The sequence below is a fragment of the Sorex araneus genome, chromosome 2 (assembly GCF_027595985.1).
Source record: "Sorex araneus isolate mSorAra2 chromosome 2, mSorAra2.pri, whole genome shotgun sequence".
Classification (NCBI taxonomy): Eukaryota; Metazoa; Chordata; class Mammalia; order Eulipotyphla; family Soricidae; genus Sorex; species Sorex araneus.
In genome coordinates, this window is record NC_073303.1 from 279,187,632 (window position 1) to 279,209,220 (window position 21,589).

Sequence of the window (21,589 nt, forward strand, 5' to 3'; positions counted from 1 at the left end):
TAATTTGCTGAGAATTTTACAAGATTGCATATTGTATTTATTTATTTATTTATTTACTTATTTATGCCTTTTTTTTTTTTTTGGGTCCCACCTGGCAATGCACAGGGGTTACTCCTGGCTCTGCACTGAGGAATTACTCCTGGCAGTGCTCAGGGGACCATATGGGATGCTGGGATTCGAACCTGGGTTGGTCGAATGCAAGGCAAACGCCCTACCCGCTGTGCTATCGCTCCAGCCCCTGCATATTGTATTTATAATTCTGGCAAATAGTCATATACAAAAGTAGCAAAATTATAATATGAATTTTAACCACATGATTTAACTATCATGTAATCACATGATAATCTTATCAACTGTCATCCCGGTGCTCACCAATTTGCTCAAGCAGGTACCAGTAACATCTCCATTGTGAGACTTGTTGTTAACCGTTTTTGGCATATCAAATATGCCACGGGTAGCTTGCCATGTGGGCAGGATACTCTGGGTAGTTTGCCGAGCTCTCCAAGAGGGACAGAGGAATTGAACCAGGTCGGCTGTGTGCAAAGCAATTGCCCTACCCGCTCAACAAGTCTCACAACGGAGATGTTACTGATGCCCGCTCGAGCAAATCGATGAACAATGGGACGACAGTGCTACAGATAATCTTATACTTTATCTTAATTAATATGCAGAGAACTGAAGTTCAGATCAGGAAGGGAAGATAGAGCATTTCAAATTAATCAATGATTCATTTGTAACATACAAGCTACTGGAAAAATGGAAGTAGAGGAAGAAATGGCTTAAAAATGGTAGCGATGAAGAAGCAGGCCTAGTTAGGAGTAAAAAAACTGGTATTTCAAAGAAGCTTTTAAAACACTATTTGAAACTTTAAGTATACAAATGTAATTGATAACAACCTAAAAGATAAAAATTGGTTTGTAGCGAGATGTGAAGATGAGGCCAGAGCCAGAGCCTGGTTATAAACCACATGGTGCTGCTGGAATGCAGGCTGGGGGAAACAGGTGAGCTGACTTCAGCTTCAGGCATGGGTAGGACATTAAGGAGACGACAGAAGATAATATATGCAACTGGGAATCCTTGGTAGTGAAGGGATAGGAGCTGAAAATCAAGACTTAAGAATGAAGACCAAAAAAAGGCCTTAAGGTCATGAGTGGGCAACTCTGAAAGTACTTAGATGAGGAAAAAGATTAAGGATAACACTTTAGGGAAATAAGATTAATGACAATACTTTAGGGACAACACTATATGGGACAAGGATAAGGATGCAAGGAAGGAGAAAGATGATGCATTTTCAAAGGGCAGGAAGAGAAACAACTTAATAGGACATGGAAGCCAAGAGAGGAAAGTGTTTTACTGTTCTGAAATACTAAATCCCAAAGATTTTGTGTCCCAACAAACACTGGTGCTATACTTTTTTTTTAACAGGTGTTTCTTCCTAATTTCATAAAGAAATCTGGGCTGTTAACAGAACCGTAAGTAATAAGTTTAATGATAGAAAGTAGAGAAAGATGTACACATATTTTTTATATTACATTTATGAGTTTGATTTCAGGAAACATCTGGAGCAGGGAATATGAGGTAAAGAGCTTCCACTGGTATCTTAACTGATGAAAGTGTTCAGTAAGAAAATGAGGAACATAAATCATAGATGAAAGAGAAAATTGGTTGAATATTCACATCACTTACATGAAACATTTGAAGATTAAGAAGAGGAAATACTGTGGAAAAGTGCCTAATTTTTTTTTTTTATTTAACAGAGTACACAAGGTGTGATGATTCAGAAATAATGAGTCATTTAGAAATAATAAAACTAGTAGCTTGCCTGGAAAACAAGCACTCTTTGGATGACTCAGTGTGGAAACTGATTCCAAGAGAACAATTTAGAGGGCTACAAAAACATATGCCATAGAACTAATTATAGGATAAAAAAGGAGCCTAGAATGTTTTCTATGTTGCGCTCGCTGTATGACTGAAACCCAATCATGAACAGCTTTGTAATGGTATATCTCACAGTGACTCAATAAAAAAAAAAATTAAAAACACCCCACCCCCCAGCCCCATAAAACAGATAACTGAGAAAGTACACTTTAAAAGTCTCTTAAAAGGAGGGGTTTTAATTTTTTTATAAAATAAAAAAATAATGCTTTTTTATTTTTAAAACTTTATTTTATTTTTTCCACATTTTAAAAAATTAAAGCACTGTGGTAGGAAATGTACACTGGTGGAGGGATGGGTGTTGGAACACTGTATGATTGAAATCTGATCATGAAAGCTTTGTAACTGTATCTCACGATTATTTAATAATTGAAAGAAAACATTTTTAAAAAGCACTGTGATTTACAAAGTTATTTGTAGTTGGGTTTTAGACATACAATATTGCAGCACTATCCACCACGAGTGTCAACTTTCCTCCACCAATGTTCCCAAGTTTCCTCCCATATCCACCCCCACACTGTGGCCCGCCCTAGCCTGCTCTCTTGACAGCGTCTTTCTAAGTTTGGTTGTCAAAGTTTGGGTCTTTTAATTTCAGTGTTGTTGACGCTGTGGTTTTCAAATCTGGCTTTATCGTTCCTTCATACACCTTTGTACCAGGCTCCCCCTGGCTTCTCATCTGTCTCTTCCGCCCCTCCCCTCCGCTCTTTCTCTCCTTCCCTGCCCTATACTCTGGGGCCAGGGTTGATGACGGCATCTCTCCTGCATTCCCTCATCCAGTTATTCTAATTACTACACATAAGTGACATCATCCTGTGTTTACCCTAAAAGGGAAGCTTTTCTGATGCTCAAAATATTGTATGAGAATAGAACAATCAGTGCTGTTTAGGACTAATGTCCTAGCAAGAAAAGTCAAACAAGAACACATCAGCTGCATACCTAATCTGAGCATATGGAAACCAGAAAGTACTTTAAAACTTACTTTTACTTTTCCTCCAGTGGAGAAACAGGAAATGAGGCAGAGTGGAAAAGCACCAGGTGGTAGTCAGGAGCGCCTCACTCCAGCTCAGTGAGTTGTCGAGTCACTTTCTTCACTGGGATTTTGCCTTCTCTTCTAGACAAACAGGACAAAGAAACAACTTGAGTGCACAGAATGTGAACAAAACAAACATTTTCCCCTTAGTCTGAATTATGAAAACAAAACAAAACAAAACAAAACCCTACATTTCATTTGTATTTGCACTGTATTTGAAGAACTGGTTATGAATTTTTTAATACTTACTGCTTGGGAAGTTGCTGATTTTCCTAAGTACTGGCTCCAAAAGGAAACCTTGGGGGTTAAGTGTTTACCATTTCACACAGAGGGAGGCTGTGGGTGGTGGGGGTAGGGATGGGGTGGGGCTCAAGGAGAACCCATAGCAGGAGGGAAATTGAGGACATTGGTGGTGGGAAATGTACTCTGGTGAAGGGATGGGTGTTGGAACACTGGATAACTGAAACTCTATCATGAACAACTTTGTAATTGTGCACCTCATGATGACTCAATAAAAAAATAATTAAAAAAATTTTTTTTAACCATTTCACAAAAAAATTAAACAACTCTATCCATTCAATAATAGTCTGTCTGCAGGTAGTATTTTAAGAACTTTTAATTTGCATGGCTCCCTTTTCAAAGTCTTTTTCTTATTTTAAATTAGTGAAAATCAAATCACAATTCTGTAGATAAAAATCAAGTGGCTGGTTAGACAAATATATCTACAACACAGTTAGATAAACACTGATGTTCCTATGAGTCAGGTAAGTCATAGCTCGCAATGAAAGCAGGCTGAGAAAGGAGACAACTATGTGTGGATCAAGGGAAGCATCTCAAAGGACCGACTGCCTGGCGAAGAGCTCTAGGAACAAAGAGAATATGCATATTTTGGCGGGGGTGGGGGGTAGGGGGGCGGAGAGCCAGGTGTGGGCACTACCAGGAATTTGATATTTTAAAGTGTTAAGCTTGAAGGAAACTACCCCAAAGAGGGGAGGGAGAGTCAACAACGTGCCAGAGAACCCCTGAGAGGGGGAGAGAGGGAGAAGGTCTGGTTTAAATTCCGGGTGAGTCACTTTGTGTGGCATTGGAGAGAGCACTTTTGGAGGAAGACAAGACCAAAGTAGCAAGCCCAGGATGGGAGGTGTGAGAGTCAGCAAGGCCGCTGTAAGCGAAGGCAGCTCAAGAGACAGACACGACTCAGCCACAGTCATAAAACCGTGTAAATCTTTCTTCTTTGGGTTGTGGGCTTTCCCAGGTCCCTCTGCAAACACAGACTGGTTAAAACAGATGGCACACCTTACAGTCATTTTTGTTAAAGCACAGGTTTTTCTAAAAAGGCTTTATTATTGTATACTGTGCATCCAAAGTATAAAGGGCATTATAAAAAATAAGCAAAGTTGCTATACTGAGGAAACTTTAGGGATAAAAAATAACGAAACAAAAGAGAACAGGTCAATTCATTCAACAGGTACTCTCTGGGACCCTGGTGGAGACCATATTTCAGCGGCAGCCTCTTTTAGAGCAAAATTATAGTTTATTACCTATTTTTATACTTAATAAAGAGAAAGACCTTTCCATAAAAATAAAAATATAACAACACACACAGTGAATATACCAAATTTACTTAATTCAGTTCTCTCTGGAGGGGCGTTCGGCTACGGTAACGTGCAGGAGAGAAGCACGAAGCAAGCAAACGGCAAAATGGATTTTGACTGTGGTAGCACTCCGAGTATTCCAAAGGTGGAAAGGGGTAAAACGTATGGAAGCTCATGAGATTTTAGTGTTCCAGACAGAAGATGAATAATGTCTGAATCTGAAATTCTTTTTGGATGAAGAAGAATTTCCAAAAGGGAAACAAAGACTATAACCCAACACACACTAAAAATAAAGCAATTTCAAATGCTTCACATCTGTAGAACAGATAGAATGCTGAAGAAAGGATTCGGACAATTTAAAACAGTGGGTGGATGGCCAGGGAAAAACCAAGCGCTGTTCCAGTTGTGGGTACAACCGCAACTTTCCAAAGGAGCTCCCCAAGTTGTGCCCGGTTGGAAATGAGCTGAGCCTTTCCTGTGAGATATCCAGAAGCTTCAGATTCCAGAATTCCCTCTGGGTCTTTATTTCTTCAAGCATTTGGATGTACCCTGTGAGTTACAAACTACACTTATCGGGAGTTCCTTTGGGAGCTCCCCAAACTAGGCAATTTCCACCACAGCCAGAATAACTCTTTTATCTGTCTTATATATTGGATTTCAAAGAAATTTTCATTTGAAAACAGTTTCAGGGGCTGGAGCAATAATACAAGAGATAGGGCGTTTGCCTTGCATGCAGCCAACCTGGGTTCAATCCCTGGCATCCTATATGGTCCCCGAGCACCACCAACAGTAATTTATGAGTGCAGAGCCAGGAGTAACCCCTGAGCATCACCAGGTTTGAATCAAAGAGAAAAAGAAAAAAAAATTCCAAAATTAAAATAATTCCTAAAACCACAAGATTAAAAAAATCTACTTTTTATGTTATCTGCAAATACAAAGGTAAAAGTGCTAAGAATTTTTGTTTATGCTTCCTAGGTGGTGATCAGGAGGTCTAGAGGTCCTCCATGTGAATCCTGGCCAACTGGGCTGGTGATTTAACAAATGCAAGGACCCGAGCCACACCTGCGGTACTTGGGGACCTCTAGGGTTGCACCCAATCATGCTCAGGGGACTGTACAGTGTTTGGAATACAGCTGAGGTTAGCTTATGTAAGGAATGCATGACTTACCCCCCTACTATCTTTCCAGTCCCCAAAGTATAAATTTTTAATGAAGATATCTAAAGGCCATTACCTTAATATCTCGTTAAATTTAGCATCATTAATGGCAGAACAATCAGATACTATACAGCTTTTGATGTGATGCAGTATGAAAATCAAAGTATCATATATGGTGTTTTCTGTCCCAAATATCTGGTTTTAATTTATACTTCAGGTTCAGTGTTCAATAATAGAAAATGCAGTTGATAGTTTATAATACACAAAAGTTTATCAATACCATAATGAAAAATAAATTCATGACATGGATCATTCCATAAGGCGACTGGCCCGATTGCTCCCGTAAGTCAGCATAGTACTCTCACGATGTGTGTGTAGAGGTGGGGAGAGGGAAGATGGTAAGAGGAACAACATATTAAAGATTCTGAGATAGGAGCAGAGCTTGACTGTTTCAGCAAGAGTGGGAACATCAGTAATTAGACAGACTTAGGACTGGAGTGACAGCACAGCGGGTAGGGCGTTTGCCTTGCATGTGGCCGACCTGGGTTTGATTCCTCCGTCCCTCTCGCAGAGTCCAGCAAGCTACCGAGAGTATCCCACCTGCACGGCAGACCCTGGCAAGCTCCCCATGGCATATTCAATATGCCAAAAACAGTAACAAGTCTCACAATGGAGATGTTACTGGTGCCCACTCAAGCAAATTGATGAACAACGGGACGACAGTGCTACAGTGCAGAGGAGAAGCTAATGGAAGATTTTTGAGCAGAGAAATTTCATGATCTGATTTACTTTTTTAACAAGATCATGAGAACAGACTATAGGAGACAGAAGTTGAAGCAGAAAAACCAAATAGGTGGCAAAATTGCCTGGAATATTCAAGGTGAATGATGATGTTGGTTTGGACCATGCCATACATAGTAGGGCAGGGGTGAAAATGTAATCAGATTCTTGATATATTTTGAAATAAAAGCAAATGGAACCCGTTGTGTGGGTTTCATGGACAGGAAGAAAGACAAGGATAAATCTAAGAGTGATTTTAAAGACATTAGTTTTTCCTTGGTGGTGACTGTTTGAAATAAGAATAAAGGTTTGTTGTCTGAAACTAGTACAGATATACCCAAATTTATTTGACCAACTTTCCAGGAAAAACTAATTACTTAGTCCTTCCCCTGTCCATGGTTATCTACCTTTTACACCCTAATTGGTTTTTATTGAGGTACTGATACCGTTGTTTCATACTCACACCACGAGTGCCAAGCTCCCTCCCAAAGTCCCTTCTCCTGTTAATGTGCTCAACTCACAGTTCTACAGACCATACGTCAAAATTCCCTTCCAGTGGAATTGTTTAATCCCATGCTTTGCATCTTTATACTTTGCATACGAGCTTTTTTATTTTTTAAATTTACTTCCAACTGACACCTTCCAATTCCATCCAAGTGGCAACACACTGCAAACTTTCATCTCTTCACCTAGCTGGGTAGCATTCCACTATGGAAACCTACCTTATTTTAGTGAATGAACAGAAAGAACCCCCTAATGCAAATGCAGCTACTACTTCTTCACAGGACAACCCTCCGGGGAAAGGGCAGGTGGCTATCATTTATTTTGGGAAGCACTGATTACTTTTTTTTTTTTTTTAATTTTATTGAATCACCATGTGGAGGGTTACATAGTTATCAGGATTATGTCGGTTATACAATTCTCAAACACCCTTCCCTTCACCAGTGCCCATCTTCCATCACCAACCCCCCCAGTATACCTGCCGCCCCCTCCCACCTCCCCAGTCCCCACCCTTGTACATGATAAGTTTCACTTCGTTTATGCCTTATCTCGATTACATTCCATGTTTCAACACACAACTCACTATCGTTGTTGGGGTTTCCCCCACAAAAGAAAAGCAGTCCTATTGCCAAGGAGGCATTTGATAGTTCTCCACTGCTAAGAATATAGAGATATTAAGTCCCGCTGTTTGTTACATAACTTTTCTTTTTCCCCCTTGCCCCACGCCACCGAGTTCACGCCTGTTTAGTAATCGCCACGCTGCCTGACAAGGGAAAAAAACCGAAAAGGATGGTTATTTCCCGTCAGCACTGATTACTTTAAAGAAGAGAACTTGAAGAGAATCGATACGAATTGAGCCTGATAGTTTTGGAGATTAACAGATTTGGTGGTGGGAGAGGAAGAATGGTGAAACTCAGTTTCAGACATTAGCTTTGACATACCTTTTAGACATTCAGTCAAAATGTGCGGAATGCTGTTGGGGAACAGAGTCTCTACTTTCAGAGATATGGCTGATACAAATGTTAGAATCATATTTAAAGTCCCCAGGCGAGATAAGATTATAAAGGAAAGAGAAAAATAGAAATATGAATTGTAAAATATATATGGTTTTACAGAAATCTTTATTCTGATTTATAGGAATGTAAAAAGAAATGTCAAAAGGCTAAGTGCTGGGGGCAGTCAACCAGGCCGAGCAACACTGACCAACTTAACTTTCTATCATGATACAGAGCATACCTGTACCCTCCAATAGCAGCCTCTACCCATTTATGTCTATTTAAGACTGAAATATGGCCAGTACAATTAAACAACTAAAATTTTAAATAGTTGTATGCAGCTAGTGGCTACACTTCCGGACAACAGAGATTTAGAGCTTGGGGGAAAATGAGAAGGAATCAATAAAGGATAATGAAAATATATTTTTTTCCAGGGAGGGAGGAATATTAAGATAATTCAACACGGATCTCTCATGCTTCTGCACACACTGCAGATGATTCACGGACTGTCGATATGATCCTCAAGGTGAGAGAACTAACTATCTTCGCAAGAATATGTGCACAGCAGACAGCTTTGGAGATTTAGTAGTGCCATTCCTATAGTAAAGAGTCACCAACCAGGAAACATTAAGTATTTTCTTCAGGAACAAAGAAGGCACGCCACCTGTGTCGACTATAAAATATCTGGGATCTGGGGCCTGAGAGATAGTACAGTGGGTAGGGTGCCTTCTTTGTTCATGCCCAGCTGGGTTCCATCCCTGGCATCCTATATGGTCCCTGAGCACCACCAAGAGTAATCCCTAAGTGTAGAGCCAGAAGTAAGGTCTGAGCAATGCCACATGTGGCGCCAAACCCCCAAATAAATAAAAGATCTGAGTTATCATCATATGATCCAGTAATACCATTTCTAGGCTTCTGGGGATGGGTGGTGGGGTTTGGGTCACAACTGGTGGTGGTTGATGGGGGTGGAGGGGGCAATTCCTGTCTCTGTGCCTGGGGGTCACTTACGGCAGTGCCCAAGGGACCATGAAGTCCCTAAGATCAAATCCAAGTGTTGTGCATGTAAAGCAGACATTCAACCCGGATGGTTATTTCTCAATCATTTATCCAAGGAATATGAAAACAATACTCTGAAAGGGTATTTGCACACCTGTGCTCACAGCAGCATATTCACAATAAGCTAAGACACTGAAACAATCCAAATGCCCACTGCATCTACTAACATTCAAATAAAGGTATCAGCCAATACTTTTACTGATATTGTAGATTAAATGGAATCCTATTTGGCTATTAAAAAAATGAAATTATGCCTTTTGTAAAAACATGGACTGAACTTGAGGAAATTATGCTAAGAGTGTGTCATAAAGTGAGAAACAACTATTGAATGGTTCCATCCATATGTGGAATATAAATAATCAAAACAAAAAAATAAAACACAATAAAAATAACTCAAACTGCGAGAAGTGTGGTGGTTACCAGATGGAAAGCAGAAGAGTGGGGAGGGCAGCAGTGTATGATATGGGGGTGGCTGGGAAGCAAAGGGTGGGAGGGTGCTTTGATAGTGTAATTTCATTGGAACTTTGGTGGTGGGTGTAGTGAGGCTTACACGCATATGTAAAGATGCATCACTGTACTCCTGAAATTTTATAGTATTAGGCAGTGAAAAATCAAGCCAATCGATACAAAAATAAACACTTGGAGCTGTATCAAATCAAGCAGCTTTTTCACTGCAATATAAACTATGAGTGAAATAAAAAGACACTCCACAGGCTGGGAGAAAATATTTGCTCATTTGACAAAGGGAAAATTATCCAATATTCAATACATGTAAAGCTTAATGACAAAAACAAAGCACCCCATCAGAAACTGAGGTGAAGAGATGAACAGACACTTCCTTACAGAAGTCATAAAGTATATGAAAAAAATCTTATCAGAGAAATAAAAATTAAAACAACTATACGATATTATCTCACAAAATCAGTGATATTGGCACACGGAGAAAAGAAAAGAACAAAACAGGAGGTGGAGAGATAGGACAGAGGGTAGGATGTTTGCCTCGCATGTGGCTAACTCTGGTTCATCTTTGGCACCCATTTTGGTCCCCTAAGCTATGCCAGGAGATTCCTGAGCACTGCTGGGTGTGACCTTCCTCCCACCTATCCTCCCCCAAAACAGTGCTGGTATAGATGTGGGTGAAAAGGAAGCCTCCTCCACTGTTCATGGAAATGTTGACTAATTCAAGCTCTATGGAAAACAAGATGAACACTTCTCAAAAAAATAATCACTGAACTTCCATCTGATCCACCCAGCAATTCCACTTCTTTCCATCTACCTCTAAGATCCCAAAACACTATTTCAAAGACGTTTGTGCCCCTACGTTCATTGCAGCACTATTTATAACAGCCAAGATCTGGAAACAGCCTAAATATCCAAGAAAAAAATGATTGGATAAAGAGATTGTAATCTATATACACAAAGGAATACAACTCAGCTGTAAGAATCATGCGGTTTTCTTCTACATGAGTGGAACTAGAAGGTATAATGCTGAGTGAAGTCAGTCAGAGTAAGAGGGACAAGATACAAATGATCACTTGCATATGTGGAATATATAAGAAAATAGAAGGGGAGTAACAAATGACCAAAGGCAACGGAAATGAGAGTTGGTCTATGGAACTTAGCTTACTCAGCTGGGGGTGGGGTGAAAGTGGAAAGGGACCTTGGAACACGGGTGGAGAGAAGCAGACACTGCTGGGAATGATGCTAGAACACTGTATGCATGAGGCCATCATTTAGTTGTATAAATCACAGCACCTCAATAGAAATTAAAACATAAATGTTATTTTAAAATTGGGTTCTCTACACGGAACCCAGGGTAATGTGGAACTGTGTAACCTTGGACTCTGGGCTCAATGGGACCCAGGAGCAGAGATCCTCTGCCCATCTCCCCCAGTTTCCAGTGATCCAGGGGTCATGCCCATAAGCCACCTCCTGTGGGCACCAGATAATCTTGCTATAGGCCACCATCCAGATCACGTGGCTGCTTCTTCCTGAAGGAAGCATAACATGAGGCCCCCATAGCCACGTCACCAGTCTCTCTGCACCAGGCTGCTTTACTTGGGGTGCCCCAGAGGGGGGCAGGTGAGAGCCCCCAGCCCCATGGGACCCAGCCCAGCAGCCAACCTCCACAACCCAACTGCCACCACACTCCAGGCCGCTCCCCACACACTTGGGCCAAGCCTCACATATGAGTGCACATATTCCTGGACACATCATAAGAAACTCCCGACCCATTCTCCATAATTAACACACCATATTTGATGGGGTTCAGACAGTAGGCAACAAATCATTAAGGAAAAAAAAAATATATATATATGTATATATATACATACACACATATTTTCAGATACATATATACCAAAGCTCAAATAACTCAAACTTTAACAACATGTTAGTAATACCCTATAGAATGTCTTAATGGCTCCTATATGAACACTGTTTTGTAAGCATGTTCAGCAGTTCTTCATAACAGACAATATGAAATATATTCTTTCAGTTGTGTTTTGGGACAGGGCTTGGGGCTTGGGATGGAAACATCCTGAATTTGGTGGTGGAAAGGTGTAATGGTGGTGGGATTGGTGTTTGAATATTAAATGTAATCAAATATTGTGAACTGTCACTGTCATTCTGTTGCTCATAGATTTGCTTGAACGGGCACCAATAACTTCTCCATTGTGAGACTTGCTGCTACTGTTTTTGGCATATTGAATATATCACGGGTAGCTTGCCAGGCTCTGCTGTGTGGGCGAAGATACTCTCAGTAGCTTGCTGGGCTCTCCGAGAGGGGCGGAGGAATCGAACCCAGGTCGGCCGCGTTCAAGGCAAATGCCCTACCCGCTGTGCTATCGCTCCAGCCCATTGTGAACTAACTTATAAAATAAAAAAAAAATTAGGTTCTCTAAAATCAGGCTTCCTATCCTCTGACGCTCTACCACTGAGCTATGTCCCTGGTCCCAAGGAAGGGTATTTTATTATTTATCTTCTTTTTGGGTCACACCCGGCGATGAACAGGGTTTGCTCTTGGCTCATGTACTCAGGAATTGCTCCTAGCAGTGCTCAGGTGTCCATATGGGATGCTGGGAATCGAACCCGGGTTGGCCGTGTGCAAGGCAAACACCCTACCTGCTGTGCTATCACTCCAGCCCCTTCAAGGATTATTTTTAAGATGAAAGAAATGAAAACATTTTTCATGCATAAAAATGCTTTCAGAAAAGGAAAAAATGATGCACAAGGAAGAATTACAAAGTATTTAGGTTAGTTCTTTCATGGCAACAGAAGAGAAAGAGCATATATGCCTATAACTATATAAGTAATAGAGAGTTCTTTGCCTTATTTCCTTTCTGACACAGGAAGCAAGGTCAACAGCTGAAAGTGAAGATGGAAATATGAGAAGATTCAAGATGTATGATACTCACCTAGATGAATCTTAAGAGGGAATCACTAGAGAAATCTAGTAACAATGCAAGGCAACACTACGGGTCCACTTGAGTAATAATCATTAATTTAACGCAAGCTCAGCATCAGTTTTGTTTTGAAATAGAGCAAATAACAGGTTTAATCAATGCTGTGATTTATTTTTTAAAAAAAGGTTGCTGAAATGACACAGGCACAACAATTTAGGTAGTATGCAAGGAGAGAAGTTAATGACATAATGGAACCTAAAGCTCTACCCTATTTCCTGAGATTCTAACCGAAGGACTTCTAAGTAGTTATCAGCAAAGCTGCCCTATTCTAGACTTCTATGACACTTTCTCAGTCTCCTGTACCTTCTTATTTAAACGGAAACTTCCCAGGTATGCTATTTTCTCTGTTGTTCTCTGAGATAGTGACACTTTCTTCCCTACAACCTTCAAACACGATGCTCTGCTGGTGTCCTTCCTCCCTGCTTCTTCCCGCTCACTCTCCCTTGCCCTCTTCTCCAACCCTCCCTGCCGAGTCATGTATCATCAGACTCTTTCACCCACTTCTTCCCTTAATGTAGTGATTTGAATGTACTACTTCACGAATTTAGATTTGGGTCCACTGTCTCTCCAACAATGTATCTGTCATTAACTTTAATGATTTCAACATCTAAACAGATAATCCATCTGTTATCCTGGTCTCTTAGTTTCTTGTCCTATTATTCCAAAATGATAATTATGTTGATCTTGTTTGCTAACAAGTCTTAGCCAGTAGATTTTAACAACCACAGACATAAGTATATTTACTAAAAATTTTACTTTCATATTCAAAGTACAATTACCCATCTGCAGGCCTCACTGAAAGAACTATAATACTTCTGGTCTACTGGCATCTTCTGCAGGAACCATGTAGCCCTCATCAATCCACAACGAGGGCGCAAACTAGAAGAACTAGGCATACTTCCTCTTACCTTGTCCTTATATTTCTGAAACATGGAGCAGGGCTGGGGTAAAGGCAGAAACATGTGAATATTCAACCAATCCTTACTGTCTGGAGCTCTTTGAATCTAATTTAATTTTTTTTTCTTTTTGGGTCACACCCAGCGATGCACAGGGGTTACTCCTGGCCCATGTACTCAGGAATTACTCCTAGCGGTGCTCGGAAGACCATATGGGATGCTAGGAATCGAACCTGGGTCGGCCCGTGCAAGGCAAATGGCCTACCCGCTATGCTATCGCTCCAGCCCTCTAATTTAATTCTTATGACAAGATTAAAGTTATCTCCATTTTTCAGATGACAAACTGAGGTTAATAAAAATTAAAGAAAAACTTGTTCATTTTACACATACTCACAAGTGGAAAAGCAGTGATTTGAGCCCAAGTTTCTCCCACATCAAAACTTCTCTGTCCTATACCATGTATATATTAAGGCTAAAGAAGCTGAGGTAGTAACAGAATCCCTGTCATAATTCTAAATTTCTCCACTTCTAGGGAAAACAAGTCTGTCTCAAAATGTTAGTGGGCGTAAGGAAAAGAAAGTATGGAGAGAAGGAGATATGACATCTATAGAACACTAAAAGGTTGCTGTAGTTTTCTGGACAGAAAGAACAAGTGGTTTGTTTTGCTTTTCTTTTTTCTAATCTCAATTTTGCTTTTCAGAAGGCTCGAAAACCTAACACATTCACTGGAGACCCACAAAACTGTGACATATAAAATAGCTATCTAAAAAATAAAATTAAAGGGGTGAAATTTAGACTCTTAAAAGCTAATGAGTAATATTAAATGCCATCTTTCTAAATAGAGAGGATATCACCAGCTTTAATTAGAATAATTAAGACAATGAGCTATTCAACAGCTAAATTGGAAATAAATAAAATAATATCTATAAGTGAAGTCATATTCAAGTAAAATTACATAGAAGATAGACATGCCATTAGGCCAAGGACAAAGCTGATTTATTTATTTTTGGAACAAGTGACCTGTGAGATTAAATCAACAGGAGGAAATGGAAGATGCGGAGGACTCTAATCTTCTGTAATTATCAGAGCAAGAAGCAATTAAACTTAAGAGTAAAACATGAAATCTGATTTGAAGAATACATAAATGCAAAAATTCAGTGAGAGTCTGAACAGAAAAAAGGGGAATAATTTCCATTTATTAACAAAGTATTTATTAAATATTTATAGCACTGCTATAGTTTTTCAGGAAGGGGGATTTGAGGATTTGGATGGCAGTAGGATGGATCAGGGAAACAAAAGCAGAGATTAGTTGGAAAACCACTGCCGTGGACTCATCTACATATCCCATACATATGTAGCATGTATATATATATACTAACATACTAACATATATCTCAATGATTCCCAAAGGGGGTAATATTACCCCAAGGGGCTCATGAAGTAATGGAGTGGGGAGGGGGGTGATAGTGGTAGTAACCTCCAGTGCAACTGGGGGAACTTTCTGTTAATTCACTTTAAGATGGTAGATTTTCAGAGGGCACTGGGTGATTTTTTAAAAAAAACGGGATAGTAGATAAAGTACCTCTAATGTAGCTAGTGCAGAGCATAAAACAGAAATTCAATAATATTTCTTAATACATGTACTGTGAAATGCTGTTCAACATCCCCACATTTTAACTGAGGTAGGGAAATGGAACAGAAGTCTAACGAAATATTCCTGGGTATAAAGGAAACATTATTTTCAACTGATAAACTTCACAGGTTTTACAGCTATTCATCAACTGAACCCACTGCTTCACCATGTCTAGGTTTCTTTCCCGGAAACAGCACTGGTATCTTCCTTCTGAGTCCCACTCTCTGCTCTATTTAATCAACCCTAACCATGTCTAAGGTAAGATTTTACTGCACATTAGTCCATTAAAGACCACTAGTTATTTTTGCACTGATTCTAGCTCTGAGACTGCCCAGTAGAGGCATCTGTGAAACACTCTTCTATCTATGAGACAATTTTAGGCAAAAACTTATGGCCCTTGGTGTTAACTTGTCAGGTTGAGCTGAAAAATACAAATCCAGGTTTGGTCAAAATATTCACTAAGCCTGACTCACCAACTTCAATCGTCTCAAATATCCCGAGTGGTATTATGACAACCCAGAGAAACTCAAAGTTCTTCATTTAGTTGATAGTCTATAAAAGCCACTGAGGGAATTCTGAATTCTGCAGTGAGGCCCAGCAATGTTATTGTTATTGATTACTTACTGCATTAGAGAGACAACTTGAAAGTCTAGTATGTATACAAGAAGAGTCCTGCAATAGATTTTTAAAATTTTTTTTAAATTTTAATTTATTTTTTAATTGAGTCACCGTGAGAACAGTTACAGGGCTTTTAGGATCGAGTCTCAGTCATACTATGCTCAAACACCCATCGCTTCACCAGTGCACATGTTCCACCACCAAAAACTCCAGCATACCCCCCTCCTACTCCACCTCTAGCTGTGTGGCAGATAATTTTCACTTTGCTCTTTCCTTATTTTGATTACATTCAATTTTCGACAGGAAACTCACTATCATTATTTGGAGTTTTTCCTCCAACAGTCAGACCTGTCGGAATGGCGTCATTAGATTGTATGTTTTCTATTGTTGGTAATACAATAGAACTTCTAACAGGTAATTTTGCAGGTGCTTGGAAATCCATAAAATCTCTATGTGCCATATTTGCAAGCTATATCATGCAGTAACATATATTATACACAATAACATATATATTATATATATAATATAGTCTGTCAATCACTGTTACTGTCATCCCATTGTTCATCGATTTGTTCGAGTGGGCACCAGTAACATCTCTCATTGAGAGACTTACTGTTACTGTTTTTGGCATATCCAATATGCATGGGTAGCTTGCCAGCCTCTGCCGTGCGGGCTCCATACTCTCAGTAGCTTGCCGGGCTCTCTGAGAGAGGCGGAGGAATCGAACTCAGGTTGGCTTCGTGAAAGGCGAAAGCCCAACATGTCTCTCAAATTTGGGGGAGGGTTTGGGCCACAACTAGTGATGCTTAGGGCTTATTCTCGGCTTCGAGCTCAGGGGTCAATGCTGGCCGGCTTGGGGGGACCACATGGGGTGCTGAGGATCAAACCTGGGTCAGCAGCATGGAAGCCAAACACCCCACCTGCTATGTACTATCACTCCAGCACCTAAAAATGTCTCTCAGTTTTAACCACTTCTAGAATCTGACCCACACTATCATCCTTTCTCACCTGCTTGACAGTCACGGTCATCTACTTGGCGTCTCCATTTTCCACGCATGCATTGCCATACTGCTGTCATTCTCTGAATAGCACAACCAGACTAATGTAAAGCATAGCAAACCTTGATACTACTGTCTAAATTGCTGCAGTGGAAACATACAATTTTAAAGAGGTTTGATATTGTATGCCTAAAACACAAAGTATTAAAAATGAACAATACTTCAATAAAAAATTAAGTCATACACATGGTTAGTGGAGTAAGGTCTTGCATGTGTTGATGGAGATGAGGTGAGGATTAACTCTGACCATCAAAAACCATAAGCAGTAACACCACTGTAAATACATTAAACTGTATTAAGAAGAAATGTTCACAAAGCGGGGAGGGTGGGAGGAGAGGAGGAGGTCTTGGTAGAGGCATGCTGACACTAAGTGGTGGGAATGGAGCTGGAACACTATTTACCTGAAATTTTATTGTTAACTATCATAAATCATGTGTGAAATAAAACAAAAAAATCTGTGGAGGGTGTTGTACTGGAACAGTTTATGTATAAAATCCTACTAGTAATGGCTTGTAAAATACAGTGCTTAAAATAAAAACAAAACAAACAAAAAAAACCTAAAAACTTTAGGCATTATAAAATGAAAAAATATGATAAAAACATAAAATGCCCCTATATGGACTGGAGCAATAGCACAGTGGGTAGGGTGTTTGCCCTGCACACTGCCAACCCGCATTCGATTCCTTCGTCCCTCTAGAGAGCCTGGCAAGCTACCTGTGGTGTATTTGATATGCCAAAAACAGTAACAAGTCTCAGAATGGAGACATTACTGGTGCCCACCTGAGCAAATCGATGAACAACGGGATGACAGTGCTACAGTGCCCCTATATTTGGGCTGGAGAGATAGCACAGAGAGTATAACATTTGCCTCATACATGGCTATCCAGGTTCAGTCACCAGCAAAAAATAATGTCACCTGAGTCCCACCAGAACTGATCCCTGAGTGCAGAACCATGAGTTCTGGATGAAATAAACAAGCAAGGAAGCACCACAGGGCATTGGTCCCAAAACAAAACAAGTCCCAATGCTACCTATTCTGTTTTGAATAAAATCTAACCCCCTCTATGACCTAATATTACTTCAAAACTTACAGAATGCTACCCCCGGCTCATCTTTTAATAGCTTCCTCATTCTTCTCCATCTCACCACTCTGCCTCATTATTCAGCCTGTACAGCACTTGTTTGTACCTAAAACTATTTTAGTGTTCACACATCTATGTTATCCATGTATTAGAATGTATACTCTTGTATCAAACAGTACTTGCAACGGAAGAAGCCTTGACTGAAAAAGGGAAGGGAGGAGGGAAGCACACGATTGGCTGTTGCACTTCCATTTGTTCCCGTGGTCAAGGTATAGACTGGGTCGGGAAAAACATCACCTTTTATAACCAGTTTAAGGAGGGAGTTAATTTTTCTGATAAAAGGTTCAGGATAAACTTTGAACCTCAGACAGGCAGGACTGGTTTCCAACGCAGCACAGGTTTCCCCAACCACTGCCCAGATCTGCCAGGCTGTGAGTCCGGGATGCTGACCTGGAACCTGACTCACAGGTGTCCCTGACACACATGTGAACTTGAATTCTTGATCACAGTCCAAGGCCATTCAAACTCAGTGCCTCATGGGGCAGGCACATGACACTGAATCACTCAACTGTCCCAGTAAACTCATCTTGAGACTTACTTGCTTCTGCTCAAACACAGGCCCCCAGCCCTTCCCACTCCCTCATGGAGTATCAAACACAATTGGGGAAACGGAGTCTAACACTGACAAGGATATATCAAGACAACAGCTTGGAGAGAACTTATAATATATGAAATATGCAAGCTACCTTAAGGGGACTCTTTGGAACAGTTCTTATGCTAAATTGAGGAGGTCAGTGGAAAAGATGTCAAAGAAGACAAGAGAAAGTCTGAAAACAGTTCAAAAGAATTCATAGAAACAAAGATATAGTACTTGAAGAAAAAAGAACAAACAAAAAACCACAATACAACAAAGGGGCTCACAAAAGAATGGAAGATGATAATCAGCAGTGAGCTCTTTGGTGAGAGTGACAAAACAGGACTGAGAATTTTTAAAAAATCAATTATTATCTATAAGCTACATAGAATAGCACCAAGAGGAACAACATTCACATCAGAGGGCAGACTTCTTACTTGAAGAAACAATAGCGGAGACCTTCCCCAAGCTGAGAAAAATGTTAAATACTATATTCAAGAAGCTCAGAGTCTCTCTATCTCTCTCTCTTTCTCTCTCTCTCTCTCACACACACACACACGCCTCATTATAATTGGCAAAAATCAAAGATAAAGGAAGATAGATCAGAGGTTAAGGTACTTGTCTTGCAGATGGCTAACCCTGGTTCAATTCCTGGCCCCACAACAACTCCCAAACACTATCAGGAGTGATTCCTGAGCACAGAGTCAGAAACAAACTCAGATCAGTGCTCAGTATGGCCCAGGAACAAAACAAAAACAAAGAGAATCATAAAAGAGAGAAAGAAAACAAAGAGTCATATATCAGGAACCCTTTTAAGACTAATAGCATATGAAAATAGATAAAGGACCAAACATGATAGCCTCTCAGCATCTGTATTGCAGACCGTAATGCCCAAAAGCAGAGAGAGAGTATGGGGGAAATTGTCTGCCAAAGAGGGGGAGGGTTTCGGACATTTGTGGTGGAGAATGTGCACTGGTGGAGGGATGGATGTTTGATCATTGTATGACTGAAACTCGAACATGAAAGCTTGTAACTGTACCTCCCCGTGACTCAATTAAAAAAAAAAAAGACTACCAGCATATTTCTTCACAGAAACTCTATAGCTCTATAGTACAGAAGGGAATGACATAATGTGTACAAAGTGGTTAAGGGAAAAGTCCTCCAACTAAGAAGATTCACCCATTTAGATTATAACTCAGACTTGCAGGAGGAAGAGCTTGTCAGCCAACAGCTAAAGGAAATGACGCCATTAAATTGGATATCCAAGAAATACTTAAGGGACTGTTACGAAAGGAAAAGAAGTTCCAACTAGAAATAGTAAAAAAGATAAACTTTTGCTTTATATTTTTAAAAACAAAAATGTGGTGGGAGAGAAAATGACAGTGACTCTTTTTTTGGGTTTTCAAGCATTAGGTTCATTTCATCCAAATTTTCAAATTTAAGCTTATAGTTGATCCTTAATAGTAGACAAATCTGTCTACTATTAAGGTGGAGAGGGATTTACAGTAAAATTTTGTATTTAATTTCTGATATTGATAGCTCTTTTCTATTGTCTTTCATTTTCAACTTTGTTGTTATCTGCTCTTATATTTCCTACTTCATTTTTTTCTACTTCAGTGAGACTTACTGTGCTCTTCCCTTTCTAGATTCTTTTTTGCTTTGCTTTGTTTTGAGGGAATGCAGCCAGCAGTGCTTGCCGGCTATTCCTGGATCTGTGTGGGGATTTGTGGGGGTCCCTCCTGGTGGTGCTTGGGGGACCATGTAGTGCAGGATAACAGACACAGGTATCCTACATGCAAAGCAAGTGCTCTGCCCATTTAATTATCTCTCTGGCTCCCCAATCTAAGATTCTTGGGGTAGAAACAGACTATTGAGAACCTTCCTTTTAAAAATACAAGAATTTAGGGGTTAAATCGCTGACACCCCAAGCAGCCCCTAAGCTTGCTAGGCGTGATCCCTGAACACATAAACAGGATTAAGTTCTAAACACAGCCAGGTGGGGTCCCCAAACCAAAAATAAAATAAAAATTAAAATATATAAGAATTTAACACTATACATTTCTTGCAAGAACATTGTTCAAAATATTTCTAATTCTCCTTGGGAAAACCCGTTTCTCCTTTGCCAACTGAAGGATATGGTTTTAAGTTTGAAGTATTCAGAAAATTTTGTGATATTTTTCTGTTACTGATTTACAATTTAATTTTATTATAGTTAGCAAACATACTTTAATTTAAAAAAATACAAAAAAATACATGCAAAACATTTTACCTTAGATCAGCATACCACTGAAGATCCGTTATGAAGTTATGTGGCAAGGTCTTTAATTATACTATTAGTTATAAACAAATTTTAATATTTTAAAACTATTTCAACATGTAAAGAAAATCATGATGTAAAATAAAATTGTGAAAAAATTAAAAGATTCATTTTCAACCAAGTGTATTAAATTAAAAGATAGACTCAGCTCTAAATGTACATTGTATACTAAATGCACATTGGGAGGTCAGTAGCCTCCAAGATAAACACATTGCTTTTATAACTTGATCCTTGTCATTCTTCCATTTTGAACTTACAAAATTCAAATGTGGGGCCAGAGAGAGAGTGCATGAGGAGTCCATGTATGCAGAGATCCCCAGATTAATCCCGGCACCACATGACTTGCCTGCTTCAGCACTACTGGGTGAATGCAGCATCGTATCACTAGGTCCTCACATTGAGCCACCCAGCTTGGCTGGAGTGGCCCTGGGGATCCCTGAGCATTCTGAGCAATGCTTGGGAGGTGCTCCCCCAACATTAAATGCTTATTTTGCTTCTTTGGAGATTTAACTTTTTTATATCAAAATAGTGGAAATGGCTTCATGTTGTCTGTCCAGATACTCAGGGAGCAATACACCGTATATCTTTATTGCCAATAAAACCCAAACAGACAAAATACCATTTCTCTATATTTTCAAGTACATAATTTTAATTTAAAATTAAAAATTCCTAATTTAGAAAATGTGAATATAATATCCAGTTGCCCATAATTTTAGTAAGTTGAACGTGAATCCTCGTCAGAGAAAATCTATTTCTTATTTAATAACATTGGATATTCAATATCGTATTGTCAATATAAATTGACGATCCTTTTAGACATACAAGCAATTTAATTCAAT

At 39.7% G+C, this 21,589-nt stretch overlaps 1 protein-coding gene across 1 annotated transcript in view; it reads right to left on the minus strand.

Moving 5' to 3' along the window:
• The window catches only part of PPP2R3A (protein phosphatase 2 regulatory subunit B''alpha), a 155,374-nt gene that overhangs the window by 105,708 nt on the left and 28,077 nt on the right, over nt 1-21,589 (minus strand). Inside the window, exon 2 of the mRNA XM_055126127.1 lies at nt 2,915-3,046. The gene's annotated coding sequence lies outside the window, so the exon portion shown is untranslated. The remainder of the gene's footprint in view (nt 1-2,914; nt 3,047-21,589) is intronic.